At 44.0% G+C, this 21,725-nt stretch overlaps 1 pseudogene; it reads left to right on the forward strand.

Moving 5' to 3' along the window:
* The window catches only part of LOC137095990 (zinc finger protein 850-like), a 90,457-nt pseudogene that overhangs the window by 41,052 nt on the left and 27,680 nt on the right, over positions 1 to 21,725 (forward strand).

The following is a 21,725-nucleotide window of genomic DNA, read 5'->3' on the forward strand; positions in this document are numbered from 1 at the left end:
CTTTTACTATGTTGGAAGCCGGCCTGCGTACCCTTGGGAAAATAGGGCAGGAAATGAATTATTATTATTATTATTATTATTATTATTATTATTATTGTTATTAGTATTTGAAAAACAACAAGATTAGCACACAGCAGTCATAGAATCATAGAATCAAAGAGTTGGAAGAGACCTCATGGGCCATCCAGTCCAACCCCATTCTGCCAAGAAGCAGGAATATTGCATTCAAATCACCCCTGACAGATGGCCATCCAGCCTCTGCTTAAAAGCCTCCAAAGAAGGAGCCTCCACCACACTCCGGGGCAGAGAGTTCCACTGCTGAACGGCTCTCACAGTCAGGAAGTTCTTCCTCATGTTCAGATGGAATCTCCTCTCTTGTAGTTTGAAGCCATTGTTCCGCGTCCTAGTCTCCAGGGAAGCAGAAAACAAGCTTGCTCCCTCCTCCCTGTGGCTTCCTCTCACATATTTATACATGGCTATCATATCTCCTCTCAGCCTTCTCTTCTTCAGGCTAAACATGCCCAGCTCCTTAAGCCGCTCCTCATAGGGCTTGTTCTCCAGACCTTTTATCATTTTAGTCGCTCTCCTCTGGACACATTCCAGCTTGTCAATATCTCTCTTGAATTGTGGTGCCCAGAACTGGACACAATATTCCAGATGTGGTCTAACCAAAACAGAATAGAGGGGTAGCATTACTTCCCTAGATCTAGACACTATCAAGACACAGTCAAGATCACTCTGCTGGTTGTTGTATTGGATCACACGACAGACACTTCCCAAGTGTCTAGGACTATGTGAATTATCGGCAAATAATGTGTGCAGATCCCAGTAGGGTGGCCTTTTGCAGCTGGCAGATGGTAATTTTGTTGGCGCCAATTGTGTTTAAGTGCAGGCCAAGGTCTATAGGCACTGCACCCAGTGTGCCAATCAACACTGGGACCACCTTTACTAGCTTGTGCCACAGTCTTTATTATTATTATGATTTTATTGTTGATACCATATTGTTTTTGTTGACCTTCCTTTTCCACCGACAGAGCTAGTTTTCTGTTTTTCTTTGAAATACAGTAAATATTAAAAAAAACATATAAACTATCAATGCCTCAATTAATATTATTTTATTGGTATCTATTTTTATTTTTGAAATTTACCACCCTCGGCTTATACTCGAGTCAATAAGTTTTCTCAGTTCTTTGTAGTAAAATTGGGTGCCTCAGCTTATATTCGGGTTGACTTACACCCGAGTATATACAGTAGGATAAAAGCTGTCTCTCAGTCTGTTTGTCCTTTCCTTTGTCGCCCTGTACTGTCTGCCAGGCAGTAATAATTATTTTAAAAGAATATGTTGGGTGAGATGGATCCCCAGGAATGCTCTGAACTTTCTTAAAGCTTAATCTATGTCAGCCCACGGTAGCGCAGTGAGTTAAACCCCTGTGCTGGCAGGACTGAAGACCGACAGGTCGCAGGTTCGAATCCGGGGAGAGGTGGATGAGCTCCCTCTATCAGCTCCAGCTTCTCATACGGGGACATGAGAGAAGCCTCGCAGAAGGATGATAAAAACATCAAATCATCCGGGCATCCCCTGGGCAATATCCTTGCAGACGGCTAAGTCTCTCACACCAGAAGCGACTTGCAGTTTCTCAAGTTGCTCCTGACAGGTCAGCGTTTTTCAACCTGGGGATTGGGCCACCCAAGGAGTTGTGATGGGGTGTCAGGGGGGTCGCCAAAAACCATCAAAAATACAGTATTTTCTGTTGGTCATGAGGGTTTTGTATGGTAACTTTGGCCTAATTCTACTCTTGGTGTGGTTCAGAATGTGCTTTGATTGTAGGTGAACTATAAATCCCAGCAACTACAACTCCCAAATGTCAAGGTCTAATCCCCCTTAGACTCCACCAGTGTCCACATTTGGGCATATTGAGTATCCGTGCCAAGTTTGGTCCAGATCCATCATTGTTTGAGTCCACAGTGATCTCTGGATGTAGGTGAACTACAACTCCAAAACTCAAGGTCAATACCCACCAAACCCTTTCAGTATTTTCTGTTGGTCATTGGAGTTCTGTGTGCGAAGTTGGGTTCAATTCCATTGTTGGTGGAGTTCAGAATGCTCTTTGATTGTAGGTGAACTATAAATCCCAGCAACTACAACTCCCAAATGTCAAGGTCTAATTCCCTTAGACTCCACCAGTGTCCACATTTGGGCATACTGAGTATCTGTGCCAAGTTTGGTCATTGTTTGGGTCCACAGTGCTCTCTGGATGTAGGTGAACTACAACTCCAAAACTCAAGGGCAATGCCCACTAAACCCTTCCAGTAATTTCTGTTGGTCATGGGAGTTCTGTGTGCCAAGTTTGGTTCAATTCCATTGTTGGTGGAGTTCAGGATGCTCTTTGATTGTAGGTGAACTATAAACCCCAGCAACTCCAACTCCCAAATGACACAATCAATCCCCCCAACCTCATCAGGATTCAAATTTGAACGTATCATGTATTTGTGCCAAATTTGGTCCAGTCATTGAAAATACATCTTGCATATCAAATATTTACATGACGATTATAACAGTGGCAAAATTACAGTTATGAAGTAGCCATGAAAATAATGTTATGGTTGGGGGTCACCACAACATGAGGAGCTGTATTAAGGGGTCACGGCATTAGGAAGGTTGAGAAACACTGGTGTAGTTATTGCCACCTCTTTTTACAGTCTTGCCGCATAGAATCATAGAATCAAAGAGTTGGAAGAGACCTCCTGGGCCATCCAGTCCAACCCCATTCTGCCAAGAAGCAGGAATATTGCATTCAAATCACCCCTGACAGATGGCCATCCAGCCTCTGTTTAAAAGCTTCCAAAGAAGGAGCCTCCACCACACTCCGGGGCAGAGAGTTCCACTGCTGAACGGCTCTCACAGTCAGGAAGTTCCTCCTCATGTTCAGATGGAATCTCCTCTCTTGTAGTTTGAAGCCATTGCTCCATTGCGTCCTAGTCTCCAAACAAGCTTGCTCCCTCCTCCCTGTGGCTTCCTCTCACATATTTATACATGGCTATCATATCTCCTCTCAGCCTTCTCTTCTTCAGGCTAAACATGCCCAGCTCCTTAAGCCGCTCCTCATAGGGCTTGTTCTCCAGACCCTTGATCATTTTAGTCGCCCTCCTCTGGACACATTCCAGCTTGTCAATATCTCTCTTGAATTGTGGTGCCCAGAATTGGACACAATATTCCAGGTGTGGTCTAACCAAAGCGGAATAGAGCATGGGGAGCATGACTTCCCTAGATCTAGACACTATGCTCCTATTGATGCAGGCCAAAATCCCATTGGCTTTTTTTGCTGCCACATCACATTGGACACTACTAGACTTAATGTCAGGGGAAATCTTTACTTTTTCTTTGTCCTTTGGTTTGATTTGAATTATCATTGCAGATTGCGCCAAATAATGTTAGTATTTGTTTCCTGATTATATTGGTCTGAAATGTGTTTAAGTGCACCAATTGTCACCAAGATGGAGTAATTGGCTTTATTTTCACATTGTTCCATCTGAATAGGTTCTACTAATAAAAATAAACCATTACTTGTATAGATCCCTTTCTCTTTCCTTAAATGGACTATATTTATTTCCATGCTTGATATTCTAAAAATGGACAGAGAGGTGATGGAGATGGAGCAAGAATGTTCTCATATTGGGATCATATACTAATTAAGTCCTCGACAAAAGGGTTGTCTAACTTTGCTTTGGTTTTTCCTCCTTTGCTTTTTCTTGTCATAATACCTTTCAGTGCTTTGCTTCTTTCCATTGGTATCCTTAAAATAGAGTTGTTATGCTTAATTGATTTCCCTAGGTGAACTAGCTGAAATAGATCATAATATAGGGTTGTTGTAGGTTTTTCGGGCTGTATGGCCATGTTCTAGAAGCATTTTCTCCTGACATTTCGCCTGCATCTATGGCAAGCATCCTCAGAGGTAGTGAGGTCTAGGAAAATGGGTTTATATATCTGTGGAATGGCTGGGGTGGGACAAAGGACTCTTGTCTGCTGGAGCTAGGTGTGAATGTTTCAACTGACCACCTTAATTAGCATATAATTATAGAATTTAGAATTATAGAATCATAGAATTGGAAGAGACCTCATGGGCCATCCAGTCCAACTCCCTGCCAAGAAGCAGGAATATTGCATTCAAATCACCCCTGAAAGATGGCCATCCAGCCTCTGTTTAAAAGCTTCCAAAGATGGCTTGGCAGTGCCTGGGGGAATCTTTTGTTGAGAGGTGATTAGATGTGCCTGATTGTTTCCTCTCTGTTGTTTTGCTGTTGTAATTTTAGAGTTTTTTTTAATACTGGTAGCCAGATTTTGTTCATTTTCATGATTTCCTCCTTTCTGTTGCAATTGTCCACATGCTTGTGGATTTCAATGGCTTTTCTGTGTTGTCTGACATGGTAGTTGTGAGAGTGGTCATTCCACAGATATATAAACCCATTTTCCTACTTCCAACAGACCTCACTACCTCTGAGGATGCTTGCCATAGATGCAGGCGAAACGTCAGGAGAGAATGCCTCTAGAACATGGCCATATAACCCAGAAAAACCTACAACAACCCAGTGATTCCGGCCATGAAAGCCTTCGACAATATAATATAGGGTTGTTGTAGGTTTTTCAGGCTGTATGGCCGTGTTCTAGAAGCATTTTCTCCTGATGTTTCACCTGCATCTATGGCAGGCATCCTCAGAGGTTGTGAAGTAAGGATGCCTGCCATAGATGCAGGTGGAACGTCAGAAGAGAATGCTTCTAGAACATGACCATACAGCCCAGAAAACCTATAACAATCCAGTGATTCCAGCAATGAAAACCTTCGAGAATACATCATAATATACCCTGTTTCCTCAAAATTAAGACATACCCATAAAATAAGCCATAGAAGGATTTCTGAGCATTTGCTAAACATAAGTCATATCCCGAAAATAAGACATAGTGATAGGCATGGCTCCCCCTGTCAGGTCATAGAATCATAGAATGAAAGAGTTGGAAGAGACCTCCTGGGCCATCCAGTCCAACCCCCTTCTGCCAAGAAGCAGGAATATTGCATTCAAATCACCCCTGACAGATGGCCATCCAGCCTCTGTTTAAAAGCTTCCAAAGAAGGAGCCTCCACCACACTCCGGGGCAGAGAGTTCCACTGCTGAACGGCTCTCACAGTCAGGAAGTTCTTCCTCATGTTCAGATGGAATCTCCTTTCTTGTAGTTTGAAGCCATTGTACCATTGTTTGAAGCCAAGGTCCCGGTTGTTCTGTGCGTGCTGCAAACTGAGGCATAGAGGGAGACATAGAAAGTGGAAGTAAAAGTCTCCTTAGTGAAGTGAGGAGCAGGACACTCTGCTTTAGGTATTGTATGTCCTCAGAGGAAAGAAGTAAAGCTGTGGCTGCTGTTTAACTCACCACTGTGGGTCTCTCTCCCCCAGCACCAAACAGCAACACTCTGTGGGGTTCACTCACCCCTGCAAACACCATTAAAGCTGCTGCTCCCCAGCCCAGACCAGCAACAGTCTGTGTCTTTCTCACCCCACACAAACACCAGTGGATAGGGAAAAGCTATACTCCGAACATAAGACATAGTGATAAGCGTGCCTTCCCATGTCAGGTCCCAGTTGATTTGTTCGCGCTGCAAGCTGAGGCATAGAGGGAAGCATAGGAAGTGGAAGTAAAAGCCTCCTCAGTGAAGCGAGGAGCAGGACGCTCTGCTTTAGGTATTGTGTGTCCTCAGGGGAAAGAAGTAAAGCTGGGCATGAATAGAATCATAGAATCAAAGAGTTGGAAGAGACCTCCTGGGCCATCCAGTCCAACCCCATTCTGCCAAGAAGCAGGAATATTGCATTCAAATCACCCCTGACAGATGGCCATCCAGCCCCTGTTTAAAAGCTTCCAAAGAAGGAGCCTCCACCACACTCCGGGGCAGAGAGTTCCACTGCTGAACGGCTCTCACAGTCAGGAAGTTCTTCCTCATGTTCAGATGGAATCTCTTTACTTGTAGTTTGAAGCCATTGTTCCATTGCGTCCTAGTCTCCAAGGAAGCAGAAAACAAGCTTGCTCCCTCCTCCCTGTGGCTTCCTCTCACATATTTATACATGGCTATCATATCTCATTACTAAGAGAAGATATGAAATCTACCTAAAACTGTATTAATCTAAGTTTGAGGCAGAGAGTTCCACTGCTGAACAGCTCTCACAGTCAGGAAGTTCTTCCTCATGTTCAGATGGAATACGGGAAAAGTTTCAACAAGCAGTCTGCTACTGAGCCCAGAGATATGATCTCATAAATGCAGATTGTTGTATCTTCTATATAAATAAAAATGTTGTGTTCGTTTGTGGGATTAATACAACTCAAAAACAACTGAGTGAATTGACACCAAATTTGGACACAATACACCTATCAGGCCAACGAGTGACCATTGTTAGAGACTGGGAGTTTTTGGGGTGACAGACCAGAAGGCAATCAGGAGATGAGATCCGATGAGGTTTTCAACAAGTCTTTTATTTCAAGCTGATCAGCATGAGACGGTACAGCCCTTGGCCATTTTAGGCCAGAGAACAAAGACTGCCCGCCCAGATCTCGTTTCAAACAAAGCCTTTATACTCCAGCAATTAAAAAAACACTCAAGCAACTTCTGATTGGATACAATTTACCTATGCTTACTGTCTATGAGTATATGCGCTCATCTTACATGAATGCAGTAGCCTAGCGACTATCTCTTCTGTGCTTCGCCTCCCTAAGAAGGGGAGGGGTAACTCTACTTTTGGTTTCTTGGTCCCTATATTCCCTCCTCTTCTAGTTGCTAAGCGAAGCCTTTTAAGCAAGCGTTGCAATCCTTTATTATTCTTGTCATGTGATCTCTGACACTGTCTCTATCTTTGTTCTATTTTATCATGTGAGCTTGGCAGTGTTGACATTCGCATGTATAGGGTTCTATGCAGGGACATCATATTTTTAGCAGTTATTGAATCTACAAGGCTTTGAATATATTTTCTAATTATTGGAACTATACAGGGGATTATAAGCATTGCAATCAGTAGTATAAACAATATCATCGTTCCAGTTATCAAGACTTCTTTTAACCATGAAATATTTGGGAGCCATGAAGTCAACCATGAGAATGGGGATGGGCTTTTCACATTATTTTGTATCATATGTTGTAATTTTTCTAGCTCATCTTCTATAGTCTGGTTTAGGTTATGAAAATATACTAGGCAGTTTCCTTTTATCATTGCACAGAATCCCCCCTTTGCAGCCAACAAATAGTCAAGAGCCAATCTATGTTGCATCATCATCTGGCTTAGTTCTTCAATCTCAGTTTGTAAGGCTCTAACTATCTCTCCAGTGGCATTAATGGACTTTTCTAGGCGGCAGGTAAGCCCCAATATGCTTTTACGGTTCTCTTGGGCTATTATTCCTGGGTAGGACCCTAGGGTCAGGGTTCCTGTGATGGCTCCAGCTCCTACCCTTTGAGCTTTGGTGGCAGACAGTTGATTCTCGATGATAACGGTGTCATCACATCCGGTACCCAAGACTCCGGCTGGTAATTCTCTCTTTCGTCTTCTTCCGAGTTGGGTTGTCTTCTTTTTGATGACACGCACCGGCAGGGTCAGGTAGCCTACACCAACACATTGATAGCTTCCAGGATGATAATTGGTTGCCCATTTGTCAAAGAAAAACCACATATTGGGATCTCTTATCTGCCAACCCGAGCACACACTGCCACCAGAGAGAGAAGTAGTGTTGGTTTCGAACATTGGGTATTCGGGGTATAATTCTTTCCACTCAGTATCTGATAAATTCTGACTTGTGGTATAGCTAACATTGTAACCATCATGTAAATAAAAATGGTCTGTGCAATGAGTATAATTCTTGAGTCTTAAAAAGAATTTTTGGTGTTTGTCCCACTCTTTCCACTTCTTATTCCAAGTTTGTTTGTTTCCACAACAATAACACATACCCGGGGTTGTTGTTTTATATCTCATTTTACGAAATCGAGTATGGTTTAACCCTTCTGGTACCGTTGAGAACATTTTAGGTGGACCGTGTATGGTTGACTGCAGCCCTCCTAGTATTACCTGAGGGTCTTTGATTAAGGCTGGGAGAAAAGAAAATGATCCTATTGTTTCTGGATGAGCATATACTAGTATACTCTCCTTTCCGTGTTGTTTGAACATATGATATGCATGAGTTTTTATCCAATTGGCTCCTTCTGTGTATGTCATTCCCCATATCACACAAAGCAATATAATGTTCATTATGACCTGTTGGCGGAGGCCTATAAAGGATCTCCTTATACCACCAACAGGTTATGATATCTCCAACAATTTAAACAATATCCAAATCACCCAATCTTCCCCCCACTGTTTAACTGTCTATGTATTTATTTCTGTGAAGTTCTCGACCAGTTTATGTAGGGGAGGCTCTAGGTGGCCTGGTCCCCTTCCTCTTCGCAAGACTGTTCCTCTTCGCAAGACTGTTCCTCTTCGCAAGACTGTTCCTCTTCGCAAGACTGTTCTGGAACCACTGGAACAGGTGGAAGCCTCGTAATACGCACCTTTAATGGATTGTCTGGATCATGATGTACTTGCCACTCAGGCTCTTTATCTTCAGTTGTATCTCTCTTAACACGAGTATAATGGACCCAAGGCTTGACTCCCACGAGCTTTACTGCAGTAGGGGTTGTCAACAAGATCTCATATGGTCCTTTCCATTTAGGTCCTAGCGGATCGGTTTTCCAGTCTTTCAGCCACACTGAGTCTCCTGGGGAAAAAGAATGCAAGGCAGTAATAGGGAAAGGGTATCTCAGCACGCCGGTATATTGGAACAAGTTTTTAAGGACTGTCCCTAACACTTGTACTTCTTTCATCAATTCTCTCTTCCCTATCTCATTTGGATCTCCCCGCAGCGGTCTCAACCCCAATGGTGGTCTTCCATACATTAGTTCATAAGGGGAAAGCGCCAACATTCGGGTAGGTGTACATCTGATTTTTAGCAGGGCCATTGGGAGCACCTGTAACCAATTTAGGTCAGTTTCTTGACACATCTTTGATAGAGTTCCTTTTAAGGTTCTGTTCATCCTTTCTACTTTTCCTGACGACTGGGGTCTATAAGCACAATGTAGCTTCCAGGTGGTTCCTAAGAGTTGAACTAAGGTCTGTATCACTTGTTGTACAAAGGCTGGTCCGTTGTCAGTCCCAATGTGTAGTGGGATGCCATATCGAGGAATAATGTCTCTCATAAAGGCTCTGCTCACCTCTATTGCCTTTTCTGTGGCAGTAGGATAGGCCTCTACCCATCCAGTATAGGTACAAACCATTACCAACAAGTAGCGAAATCTTCTGACTCTTGGCAGTTCGGTGAAATCGATCTCAAGTGATTCAAAAGGAGTGGTCCCTGTATATTGGACTCCAGGTGGCAGTAGAGGTCCCACTCTCGGATTGTTTTTTGCACATATGTCACATCTGGCCGCTGCCATCCGAGTGAGGCCATCTAGTCCATTGATGTATATCTGTCTTCCAATTAATGTTGCTAATCCTGTCGCTCCCAAGTGGGCCTGATGATGCATTTCTCTAATCAGTTCCCATCCTAACTGTTTAGGCAAAAAGATTCTATTATCTGGTAACACGTATGCTCCTCTAGTGAATTTTGCTCCTTCTTCTTCAGCCCAATTTTTTTCTGCGTTGGAATATGTAATGTGTTTTGGCAACAAGTCTGTAGTGTTTAACACTTGTTCTCTGCTAGTAGGCAACTTCTTTTTGGCTGCTTCCTTTGCGGCCTTGTCCGCCCATCGATTTCCTTGTGTCACCGGATCCTCTCCTTTTTGGTGGCCTTTGCAGTGCATCACTGCTAACTTGTGTGGTTCCCATACCGCTTCCAATAGGTCAGTAATTTCTTCTGCATTTTTGATTTGCTTTCCTGACGAGGTCAACAGTCCTCTTTCTTTGTATACTGCTCCATGGGCATGTAGAGTAGTGAAGGCGTATCTAGAATCTGTATATATATTTGCAGTCTTTCCTTTTGCAAGTCGCAAAGCTCGAGTCAATGCAATGAGTTCTGCTCTTTGGGCTGAAGTTCCTGGGTCCAGGGGTTCTGCTTCTAATATTTTCCCTTTTTCATCCACTATGGCATATCCTGCTTTTCGGACTCCTGTATCAACATAACTGCTGCCATCTGTAAACAGGACCATATCTGGTTTCTTCCAGGGTGTGTCTTTTAAGTCAGGTCTGCTTGAATAAGTTTCATCCATTATCTCTAAACAATCATGCTGAATCAGGGTCCCATCTGCTACTGGGAGCAAGGTTGCTGGATTGAGGGTTGTAGAAACAGATAAGGTAATATTTGGATTATCTACCAAGATACTTTCATATTTTAGCATACGGCTATTTGTGAGCCAATGATGTCCCTTCTGTTCTATCAGGGTTATAACTGAATGGGGACATCTAAGTTCCATGGGCTGTCCCAGTGTCAACTTAGAAGCTTCTTCTGCAAGCAGTGCAGCAGCTGCTACCGCTCTTAGACAGGAAGGCCATCCTTTTGCCACCATATCCAGTTGTTTGGAAAGATAAGCCACAGGTCGTGGCCAACTTCCAACCATCTGTGTGAGTACTCCTATTGCAGTCCCTTCTCTCTCTCCCACGTATAACGTGAACGGTTTATCCAAGTCAGGTAATCCCAAGGCTGGTGCCCGCATCAAGGCTTCTTTTAGTGCTTCAAAACTCTTTTGTTGTTCCTCTCCCCAATGGAAGGGTTCTTTACTGCTACCCTTGGTAGATTCATAAAGAGGCTTTGCTAGTAAGGCGAAACCCGATATCCAAAGTCTGCAAAACCCCGCACAGCCTAAAAATTCGCGTGTCTGTTTTCTCGAACTAGGTACAGGTATTGAACATATAGTCTCTTTTCTCTCTATGCCCAAGCTCCTCATTCCCTGGGATATTCGAAATCCCAGGTATCGGACTTCTCTCTGGACCAATTGGGCCTTTTTCTTGGATACTCGATATCCCTTTTGCTCCAGATGTTTTAATAACATTTCTGTTCCTTCTATGCACTCTTCTCTAGTTCCAGCAGCTAATAATAGGTCATCTGCATATTGCAGAATCATCCAAGTCTGATTTCCTTGTTGTAGTGGCAGCAGATCTTGGGCTAGGGCTTGTCCAAATATTGATGGTGAATGGGAATAACCTTGAGGAAGTCGACACCACGTTACCTGTATTTTTTGTCCAGTATCTGGGTTTTCCCACTGGAAAGCAAAAATGGGCTGACTCTGAGGGGCCAACCTTAAACAGAAAAACGCATCCTTAAGGTCCAAGACTGAGAACCACGCTGCTTTAGCTGGTATCAAGCTCAATAAGGTATATGGATTTGGAACAACTGGATGGAGGGGGACCACTAACTTGTTGATGGCTCTCAGGTCCTGAACGGGCCTAAAATCATCCGGGCCTTTCTGGACTGGAAGCAAAGGAGTATTCCAAGGAGATTGACATAAAGTCAAAATGTGATGTTCATATAACCGTTGCAAATGTTTGTGTATCCCTATGATGGCTTGTCGTGGTAGAGGATACTGTGGAATGCGCACTGGGGTGGCCCCTGGCTTCAGTTCTATATAGATTGGTGGTATATCAATTGCCAAGCCAGGTGGGTTGTCTTCTGCCCAGACTCCGGGGACGTTGAAAGTAGCCCAATCTTGCCGGGTTTCTATTACTGTGTACAGTCTCCATTCTTCTTCCATAGGTGCTGTCAAAGTTAATAAATGCTGTTGAGATTGTGGTCCTCTGAAGTTTAAATGTGTCATTCCATCTTCTTCAAATGCCAAAGTAGCTCTCATTTTACACAACATATCCCTTCCCAACAGAGGCAATGGACATTCTGGCACATATAAGAACCTATGTATCACTTCATGTTGTCCTAATTTACATTCCCTTTCTTCTAGTATAGGGTAGGTCCGTCTTTGTCCCGTTGCTCCTATTACATTTATCTGTTCTTTTGTCTTTGGTGCCAATTTCTGACAGACAACTGATCGATCTGCTCCAGTATCAATTAAGAAATTAGTTGGATGGCCCCCTACATCAATACAGACCATTGGCTCCCTGGGGCCTGTCATTATCAAAGTGTCCACTTGGGGGCCAGGAGCCGGTCTGTCCTAATTATAATTTAATTCTTCCATTACAGCCATTCCATACATGCATTCTCCTGATCCACCAGCTGGTGGCACACTAGCCCAAGGAGAGGGCTGGGCCGCTCCTCGGCCTCCTCTTTCTCCCCAACTTTTCTCTGGACCGCCTCTGCCACGTCCTCGCCTTTCACTTCCGCCTCTTCCCTCACTCTGCTGTATGCCTCTGGGCTCGCCTGATCCTCCTTGTTGCCGCTGCATACAATCTCTTTTCCAGTGACCCATCTGTCCACAGGAAAAACATGGATCACGGTGCCGGCCTCTGCCTCTTCCCCATCCTTTCTTTTGCCCTCTTGCAACCGTTCCTCCTCTCTCTGGGGACTGGTTATTTGCAAATGCAGCAGCTAATACTTTTGCCTTCTTCTTTGTCTTTTCCTCTTCTTCCTTCTTCTCTATATCCTCCCTCTCAATATAAGCCCTTGAGGCTATCTCCATAACTCTTCCCAACGTCATATGTTCCAACCCTGGCTGTTTCTGAATCTTCCTTCTAATATCTGGGGCACACTGACTGATAAAACTATTTTTCAATGCTAAATTACCGACATCTTTTTCATCTGTAGATTCCATATTATAAGGTGAATATTTTCGGTACGCCTCTCGCAGTCTCTCTAGATATGTCCCTGGGGTTTCTTCCCTTTCTTGTTCAACCTTATAAATCTTTCGCAAATTAATTGCCTTGGGGGGGCCCTTGCGAAGTGCTTTTATCAATAGTTGCTGAAAGTTCCTCAAGGCTTGGAGACCTTCTGCATCATTTGGATTCCATCTTGGGTCTATAGAAGTAGGGAACTTTTCATCCTGGTATGTTACTGGATCATTACCTCTATAATTTTCTAAGGCCAAATTTCTCCCCTCAGTGTATACTTGAGTCCGCTCTTCAGGAGTTAGTAACACAATTAATAACTGACGACAATCTCCCCAACTGGGATTATGTGTTCCCATTATCCCTTCCATAAACATGGCCATTCCGGATGGATCCTCTGACCATGGGAGTCTAGAACTCTTCCAATTAAGCAGATCTGAACTGGTAAAAGGCACATGCTGATATACAGTCTGAGTCCTATACGTAGGATCCCCAGCTGCATTAGGCCTTCCAGGTAATAATTGGGGCACCTCTCTGAGAGGATTTAAATTTATTGTCTTTGTTTCCTTCCTTTGTCTCATCTCGTATCTCTTAGATCCCTCTGGAGTCTTTTGCCATATCACTTCCTCATCCTCTTCCTCATCTGTCTCAGGGTCTCTTAAATCTGGCAACCCTGAAGGGGATGATGGAACCTGAACTTCAATCTTTACTCCTTTTCTTTCCTCGGGTGTGGGGCCTCCCCCTTCTGCCCCTTGTATAGGCGGTAATGCCGGATACAGAACTGCAGGGGGCACATAGGGAGGGGGTCTTGGTTCATCTTCTGGAGACCCCGAATCTGGCAGGATTGGATTTTTGGACTTTTTAACCTCTTCCTGCCCCTTTTTCTCTACTGGGGCGGTTGGATTCGCCTGCATAGTCATGCAATAACCCTTTGAACATTTTTGAAGCCAACTCGGCTGTGCAGTAACAACAGAACACCATGCAGATGCATACCCAAACTCATCCGGATGGTTTTGTGCTACATATCGTTCTAATTGCTCAACTATAGAACGGTCATATGTTCCCACATCAGGCCAACGATGATTGAGGTGGTAGGTTGGCCAATCCAGTTCACATAGACTTTTTAATTTATTTGGATTGTTACACTTCCCTGACGCAGCAAACCGTTTAAACTTAGAAAAATGAGTGAGCATGCATTTCAAGGGGGTGAACTCCCCCCCCTCTTCTTTAAACTTTCCCTGTCTGTTTCCCATTTTTTCCACTAGGGGGCACTGCTGACCCGGTATAGGGGCACCCTCACGGATCAGCTATCTGGGGGAATGTCTGTTCCTTCCCCCTCCCTGCCTCCCTCTTTAGCTAGCTTTTTCTCCAGGAAGATAGGCCTTATATTCCCCACACTCGCCTGTGTATTTGGAAACGCCTCCTTCTCCTTCCTCCTCCGACCGGTCGGCTGTCCTCTAATAAGAGTTGTTGAACCTCTTTCTCGGCAGAGACAGACAGGACACACCTGGGGGCTGCGACAAGCAGAGCCACTGGTCAGTCAGTGGGGGCCCCCTTTTCTCAGCGCACTCCAATAGCCGCTGTCACCAGATGGGTGCTGCTGCTCTGGGCCTCCAAAGGCCACCTCTTGTCCTCCAGCCAATGGCAATCACCACCCAGATCTCGGTGGAACCTCCAAAAATGTTAGAGACTGGGAGTTTTTGGGGTGACAGACCAGAAGGCAATCAGGAGATGAGATCCAATGAGGTTTTCAACAAGTCTTTTATTTCAAGCTGATCAGCATGAGACGGTACAGCCCTTGGCCATTTTAGGCCAGAGAACAAAGACTGCCCGCCCAGATCTCGTTTCAAACAAAGCCTTTATACTCCAGCAATTAAAAAAACACTCAAGCAACTTCTGATTGGATACAATTTACCTATGCTTACTGTCTATGAGTATATGCGCTCATCTTACATGAATGCAGTAGCCTAGCGACTATCTCTTCTGTGCTTCGCCTCCCTAAGAAGGGGAGGGGTAACTCTACTTTTGGTTTCTTGGTCCCTATACCATCACTCATAAAAACACTGAAAAACACAACCGAAAGGACTTAGAAAGCCAAAAAAGAAAAAATACATTACAACGCATGCGCAAAATCACATATATACACACACAAAACACATATACACAAATTGGGCAACAGCAACGCGTCGCAGGGGGTGGCTAGTAATAGTAATAATAATAATAATAATAATAATAACAACAACACTTTATTTATACCCCACTACCATCTCCCCAAGGGACTCAGTGAGACTTACATGAGGCTGAGCCCAAAATACAACAATACAATCAATAACAACAACAATACAAGCAATTTAAAACAACAAAACAATAAAACAATAACATAGCATTATCAAATAGGACACATACTTTAAAATCTATGGGTAGGCCAAAAGTAATTAAAATTAAAAATTCCTATTTTAGTTGTTTTGGACAGTGTTTTTGGATTTCCCTCATCTCTAGTTTTGCATATCTTGTTGTTTTTCTTCCACCCCGACATTGCCTTCCCAACTCTGATTTTTCCTTCACTTCTGTCAGTGAAATTGCTTCCATCTTCCTTATTTACTTTCCTTTCTTACCTTTTGTTCGTGGTTTTTATTGCTTTGCATCTTGGCCAATTTCCTTGCTGATTATTTCTTGTCATGCTCCAATTTATTATTCTTGAAATTGATTCTTAATCCAGCGGAAAAGCAGAGCTTATTCTTCCATCTCCCAGAATACGCCCCCCACCCAAGATATGATGAAAGTTATGCTGGCAAAAGAATGATTTAGCACCCATAACAAATAAATATAAATAGACTTCGTTCAACACAGCGCACATTTAAATAACAATAAGAGAAGTTGAATTAACTGAAGAATGTTTTACTACATTTTTGGATTGTAAGTAGTGCAGCTATCTGGGAGTCAGCTACATTAAATCACCACTGACCGAAAAGACATGAGTTCGAAGCCAGCCTGAGTTTGAGTAAGCTCCTGACCATTTGTCTAGCTTGCTGTTGACCTCTGCAGCCTGAAAGACAGTTGCATCTCTCAAGTAGAAAATGTAGGTACCGCTTATGCGGGGAGGCTAATTTAACTAATTTATGATGCCATAAAAATCTCCAGCAGCGGGCGAAAGAATGAGGAAGTACTCCATCAAGGATTCTGTGTTGCAATTGGACGGTGAAGCAACAGCTCCCCCAGTGGCCAGAATTCGAACATACCTTCGTGAAGCTGGAAAGTTAAATAGCCTCTGTGTATCTGTCTATATATGTTGTGTGTCTATGGCATTGAATGTTTGCCATGTATATGTATATTGTAATCTGCCCTGAGTCCCCTGTGGGGTGAGAAGGGCGGAATATCAATACTGTAAATAAATAAGTCACATCATGCCCCATACTATTTTGTGTACTTCCAAAAGACCACAGCTTCCCCACCTCTTGGATGAGACAAGGTTCTCTCCTCCATAGCAAGATCTCACATCTTCTTTCTCACTCTCTCCCATTGGAGCATTGCAGCACACCCAAATACCTGGGAGTCACTCTGGACCGTGCGCGGACTTACAAGAAGCACTGCTTGAATATCAAGCAAAAAGTGGGTGTTAGAAATAATGTAGTACGAAAGCTGACTGGCACAACTTGGGGGTCACAACAGGATACAGTGAAGACATCTGCCGTTGCGCTTTGCTACTATGTCCAGTATAGAATACATCTCAACAGTGAATGTGGCTCTTAATGAGACATGACGCATTATCACAGGTAGTCTGCGCACTACACCACTGGAGAAATTATATGGTTTAGCTGGTATTGCACCACCTGACATCCGCCAGGAAGTAGCAGCCAGCATTGAAAGGACCAAGTCAGTGACATCCGCTGTTCGGATATCAGCCGGCATGCCAATGGCTTAAATCAAGAAACAACTTCCTAAGACAGAGAGAGATAATCGCAGGAACACCTCAGCAAGTAAGAATCCAAAAGTGGCAGGCTAAAATCCAGCACCTTAATCAATGGCTGAGACCGGATGAGAAACTCCCTCCTGCGCACACAGATGATTGAGCGACCTGGAAGACATTGAACGGGCTGTGCTCTGGCACCACGAGATGCAGAGCTAACCTTAAGAAATGGGGCTACAAAGTGGAGTCCACAACATGCGAATGCGGAGAAGAGCAAACCACAGACCGCCTACTACAATACCGCCTGAGCTCAGACAATTGTGGGCACCACAATTCAAGAGAGATATTGACAAGCTGGAATGTGTCCAGAGGAGAGTGACTAAAATGATAAAAGGTCTGGAGAACAAGCCCTATGAGGAGCGGCTAAAGGAGCGGGGCATGTTTAGCCTGAAGAAGAGAAGGCTGAGAGGGGATATGATAGCCATGTATAAATATGTGAGAGGAAGCCACAGGGAGGAGGGAGCAAGCTTGTTTTCTGCTTCCCTGGAGACTAGGACGCAGTGGAACACTGGCTTCAAACTACAAGAGAGGAGATTCCATCTGAACATGAGGAAGAACTTCCTGACTGTGAGAGCCGTTCAGCAGTGGAACTCTCTGCCCCAGAGTGTGGTGGAGGCTCCTTCTTTAGAAGCTTTGAAACAGAGGCTGGATGGCCATCTGTCAGGGGTGATTTGAATGCAATATTCCTGCTTCTTGGCAGAATGGGGTTGGACTGGATGGCCCATGAGGTCTCTTCCAACTCTTTGATTCTATGATTCTATGATTCTACATGCACAATGGAGGACCTTCTTGCAACAATACCAGAAGCACTCCAAGTTGCCAACTTCTGGTCAAAGGACATTTAGCATAGGGTTGTTGTAGGTTTTTGGGGCTGTATGGCCATGTTCTAGATGCATTCTCTCCTGACGTTTCACCTGCATCTGTGGCAAGCATCCTCAGAGGTTGTGAGGTCTGTTGGAAACTAGGGAAATTGGGTTGATATATCTGTGAAATGTCCAATTGGCCACCTTGATTAACATTCGATGGCCTGACAGTTTTAAGGAGTGGCTTGTTTTTGCCTGGGGGAATCCATTATTGAGAGGTGATTAGGTGTTCCTGATTGTTTCTTGTCTGGAGTTCTCCTGTGTTTGAGTTTTGTTTTTTATTTATTGTTATAATTTTAGAGTTTTTTTAGTAGCGGTAGGCAGATTTTGTTCATTTTTATGGTTTCTTCCTTTCTGTTGGAATTGTCCACATGTTTGTGAATTTCAATGGCTTCTACACACCTCACAACCTCTGAGGATGCTTGCCACAGATGCAGGTGAAACATCAGGTGAGAATACCTCTAGAACATAGCCATACAGCCCCAAAAACCTACAACAACCCTGTGATTCTGGCCATGAAAGCCTCCGACAAGACATTTAGCATAATGCCAAGTTTTGCTTCTGACACAATAAATTAACAAATCCTAACATTAGGTTCTTGTGGGGTTTTTCGGGCTATAGGGCCATGTTCTAGAGGCATTTCTCCTGACGTTTCGCCTGCATCTATGGCAAGCATCCTCAGAGGTAGTGAGGTCTGTTGGAATTAGGACAATGGGTTTATATATCTGTGGAAAGGCTGGGGTGGGGGAAAGAGCTCTTCTCTGCTGGAGCTAGGTGTGAATGTTTCAACTGACCACCTTCATTAGCATTTGAAGGCCTGGCTGAGCCTGGGAAAATCTTTTGTTGAGAGTTGTTTTAATACCAGTATTAAAAAAACTCTAAAATTACAACAGCAGAACAGCAGAGAGGAAACAACCAAGCACAGCTTAACACCTCTCAACAAAAGATTTTCCCAGGCTCAGCCAGGCCTTCAAATGCTAATGAAGGTGGTCAGTTGAAACATTCACACCTAGTTCCAGCAGGGAAGAGCTCTTTGCCCCACCCCAGCCATTCCACAGATATATAAACCCATTGTCCTATTTCCAACAGACCTCACTACCTCTGAGGATGCTTGCCATAGATGCAGGCGAAACGTCAGGAGAAATGCCTCTAGAACATGGCCCTATAGCCCGAAAAAACCCACAAGAACCTAGTGATTCCAGCCATCGACAATACACAGTACTTTCTGTTGGTTCTGGGGGTTCTGGGTGGGAAGTTTGGCCCAATTCTATCGTTGGTAGGGTTCAGAATATTCTTTGAATGTAAGTGAACTATAAATCCCAGCAACTACTACTCCCAAATGTCAAGGTCTATTTTCCTCAAACTCCACTAGTGTTCGCATTTGGGCATATTGAGTATCCGTGCCAAGTTTGGTCCAGACCACCTTCATGAGCATTTGAAGGCCTGGCTGAGCCTGGGAAAATCCCCTGTTGAGAGGTGTTAAGCTGTGCCTGGTTGTTTCCTCTCTGCTAAAAATCCTAACATTTTTGCTAATTGACTGATTTCGTGCTCCCTTTTCTCACTGCTTCTTTGTGTTTTTCTTTCAAGGTGGTGATGGACCGGGAAGTCAAAATGGGGAAGCGCCTTGTGAAGTGTTGCCGCAAGTTGAGAGATGTGAAGAGGAGGAAGAGGAGAGCACGAGAACGGATGCAGAAGAAGAGAGAATGCGCCCGCTTCCTTCTGGTACCTGGGAAATCCCAATCCAAGAAATAACCGTCGAAAATGGAGATATCTGGAACTGCCTTGTCTACGAGAACGACTTCTTCCACCAGGCATTATATCTGAACGATCATGTCGCAGATAATATACAGAAAGGACAGCCTACATGCCATCAAATGGAAGACGGCTTCGGATATAGTATACACCTTATTAACTGTGAAGAATCCCATATGGTAGAGAAGTTGTATAAATGCCTGGAGTGCGGGAAAACTTTCCATCATAGCGGCAACCTTAGTCGACACAAAAAAACACACATGGGGGAAAAACCGTATAAATGCCTGGAGTGTGGGAAAGGCTTTGCCGAAAAGAGGAATCTCATCGGACATGAGATGAATCACAGAGGAGACAAACCTTATAAATGCCTGAAGTGCGGGAAGGGTTTCAGCTACAAATCAGTCCTCAAGAGTCACCAGAATAGTCACACGGAAGAAAATTCTTACTCGTGCCTGCAGTGTGGGAAGAGTTTCAGGTGGAGATCAACTCTCACACGGCACCAAAAAAAACACATAGGAGCGAAGCCATATGTATGCCTCGAGTGTGGGAAAGGCTTTGCCGAAAAGAGAACTCTCATAGGGCATGAGATGAATCACAGGGGAGAGAAACCCTATCAATGCCTGAAGTGTGGGAAGAGCTTCAGCTTGAAATCGGTCCTCAAAACTCACCTGAATAGTCACACGGAAGAGAAATCGTACACATGCCTTGTGTGTGGGAAGAGTTTCAATCACAGCTCAGCCCTCAAGAGGCACCAAAACAGCCACTTCGGAGAGAAGACGCATAAATGCCCCGAGTGTGGAAAGTGCTTCCATCAAAGAGGAGACCTCAGTCGGCACCAAAAGATCCACACCAAAGAGAAGCCACATAAATGCCTGGAGTGTGGGAAAGGCTTCCATCAAAAAGGAGAGCTCTGCAGGCACCAAAAGAACCACATGGGAGAGAAGCCACTCAAATGCCTGGAGTGTGGGAAAGGCTTTCATTACAATGCAGACCTCAGCAGACACCTCACCACGCACATGAAAGAGAAGCCATATAAATGCCTGGAGTGCGGGAAAGGCTTCACCCAAAAGAGAAGTCTCCTTGGGCACGAAATGAATCACAGAGGCCAGAAACCCTATAAGTGCCTAGACTGTGGGAAGAGCTTTAGCTTGAAATCGGTCCTCAAAAACCACCGAACTAGTCACATCGAAGAGAAACCGTACGCATGCCTGGAGTGTGAGAAGAGTTTCCGTTGGAGCGCAAGCCTCAAGATGCACCAGAAATCCCACAGAGGAGAGAAGCCACATAAATGCCTGGAGTGTGGGAGAGGCTTTACGCATAAGAGAAATCTCATTGGGCATGAAATGTATCACAGAGGAGAGAAACCTTATAAATGCCTGGAGTGTGGAAAGAGTTATATTTCGATCACAGGCTTCAAAACTCACCAGGAGAAAAATCATCCAGTGCCAAGAGTGTGGGAAGAGACCCAATCACATCAGCCCTCGGTAGACACCGAAATATGCCCACAATGAAGGAAATACACATGGACAGAAAGATGTTACAGCTTTTGTATAGTCTTACATTTGTTTCAAGACATCTTATGTCTTCTTTTGACACGCTTTTGGCAGGTTCGTCAGCTGATATGATGTGGTATCCACACTGGACTTTTTTTTTTCCCTTTTCAGCTGCAAGTTCTTATGTTTTGTGCTTGTTTTAGAACAGGGATCCTCAAACTTTTTAAGCCAAGGGCCGAATCAAAGTATCTCAGACTATTGGGGGGCTGGACTGTAGTTTGAAAAAAAAAATCAACAAATTCCTATGCACATTGCACATCTCTTATTTGTAGGAACAATAGTAACCAACCGAAATGTACCAGTATTTCAATGGGGAGTGTGGGCCTACTTTTGGCTGATAATAATAATAATAATAATAATAATAATAATAATAATCTATATAAATAAAATTGTAATGTTCATTTGTGGGATTAACATAACTCAAAAAAACCACTGGGTGAATTGACACCAAATTTGGACACAACACACCTGTCAGGCCAATGATTGACCATCACTCATAAAACACTGGAAAATACAAAGGGGCAAAAGTATGATAGCTGGGACCCTACACTATGCTACTTGTGCAACGCAGGTCAGAATTAACGAAGGGAAGACGTGCACAACGCAGGTCAGAAAGGGGGGACAGAAAAGGGGTGGGGGACAACAAACAGCCAAGCATTATGCTTAAGGCAAGTGAAGTGATGTTAGAGTTATTTACTGTTAAAGGATAAACAATGGCTTACCAAGACGATAAACGGGATAGAAATGTTTTGTCTCCCCCTTTATGGCAAACAATGTTCCCAGGACTCTGACGCAGTTGCGTCTCTAACTCGCTGTGCTGTCTCACGCA

This window comes from Anolis sagrei, chromosome 2 (genome assembly GCF_037176765.1).
Source record: "Anolis sagrei isolate rAnoSag1 chromosome 2, rAnoSag1.mat, whole genome shotgun sequence".
Classification (NCBI taxonomy): Eukaryota; Metazoa; Chordata; class Lepidosauria; order Squamata; family Dactyloidae; genus Anolis; species Anolis sagrei.